The following is a 1,793-nucleotide window of genomic DNA, read 5'->3' as shown; positions in this document are numbered from 1 at the left end:
GCTTAGCTTAGCTTAGAGATGCAGCGTGAAACAGGCCCTTCAGCCCATCGAGTCCGTGCCGACCAGCGATCCCCGCACACTAACACTATCCTCCACACACTAGGGACAATATTACATTGAAATTAAGCCTGTTTACCTGCACGTTTTTGGAGTGTGGGATGAAACCGGAGCACCGGGAGAAAACCCACACAGGTCACGAAGAGAACGTACAAACTCCGCACAGCTTGGAATTTCTTTTTCGAGAGGTAATTACCAAGTGGAATTTTCTCGATTCCCAACGCCAACATGTTTATTTTAGTTTTGTTTAGATTAGAGACACAGCGCGGAAACAGGCCCATCGGCCCACCGAGTCCGTGCCGACCAGCCATCCCCACACATTAACACTATCCTACACACACTAGGGACAATTTTTATCAAAGCCAATCAACCTACAAACCTGCACGTCTTTGGAGTGTGGGAGGAAACCGGAGCACCCGGAGAAAACCCACGCAGGTCACGGGGAGACATGCAAACTCCGTACAGACAGCACCCGTAGTCAGGATGGAACCCGGGTCTTTGGCGCTGTGAGGCAGCAGCTCTACCCGCTGCGCCACCGTGCCGCTGAGATGTGACAAGGGAAATCACTGCTCCCATCAGGCAGGAGGTAGAGAGGTCAGAGGTCCCACAGCATCAGCCTCAGGAGCAGCTACACTAGCCCAGACCATCACACAAACAACCTCCCTCCCATCAACTCCATCTACACCTCACGCTGCCTCGGCAAGGCCAGCAGCATCATCAAGGACCAGTCTCACCCGGTCACTCCCTCTTCTCCCCTCTCCCATTAGGCAAGAGGTACAGAAGTGTGAAAACGCACACCTCCAGATTCAGGGACAGTTTCTTCCCGGCTGTTATCAGGCAGCTGAACCATCCTACCACAACTAGAGAGCAGTGCTGAACTACTATCTACCTCATTGAGACCCTCGGACTATCCTTGATCGGACTTTGCCGGCTTTACCTTGCACTAAACGTTATTCCCTTATCATGTATCTGTACACTGTGGACGGCTCGATTGTAATCATGTATTGTCTATCTGCTGACTTGTTAGCACGCAACAAAAGCTTTTCACTGTACCTCGGTACACGTGACAATAAACTGAACTGCCTTAGAAGGAACTGCAGATGCTGGTTTACACCAAAGATAGACACAGAGTGCTGGAGTAACTCAGCGGGTCAGGCAGCATCTCTGGAGAACATGGACAGGTAACGTTTTGGGTCAGGGCACTTCTTCAGACTCAAAACATTGACCATTCCTCCACAGATGCTGCCCGACCTGCTGAGTTCCTCCAGCACGTTGTGTTTTGCTCAAGATTCCAGCGTCTGCAGTTTCTTTACTCTCAGCTTATGATAATGTGTTCTCCTTGTAAAAAACAACAATCTTAACACGAAGATAGACACAGAGTGCTGGAGTAACTCAGCGGGTCAGGCAGCATCTGTGGAGAGAAGGAATGGGTGACGTTTCGGATCGAGACCCTTCTTCACACCCAGACTGAGTTACTCCAGCATTTTGTGTCTTCGATTTAAACCAGCATCTGCAGTTTTTTTCCTGAACAATGTTAACACAGTCTGTCCCCCAACAGTCTGAATACGAGTCTGGGGGGGGGGGGGGGCAGATTGTGTCACCTTTTCTTGAGAGAGGGAGGGGGAGAGAGGGGGGGAGAGAGGGGGGAAGAGAGGGGGGAAGAGAGGGGGAGGAGAGAGGGAGAGTGAGGGAGAGAGAGGGGGAGAGAGAGGGAGAGAGGGGGAGAGAGAGGGGAA

The sequence above is a fragment of the Rhinoraja longicauda genome, chromosome 26 (assembly GCF_053455715.1).
Source record: "Rhinoraja longicauda isolate Sanriku21f chromosome 26, sRhiLon1.1, whole genome shotgun sequence".
NCBI lineage: Eukaryota > Metazoa > Chordata > Chondrichthyes > Rajiformes > Arhynchobatidae > Rhinoraja > Rhinoraja longicauda.
This window is presented reverse-complemented; position numbering follows the sequence as displayed.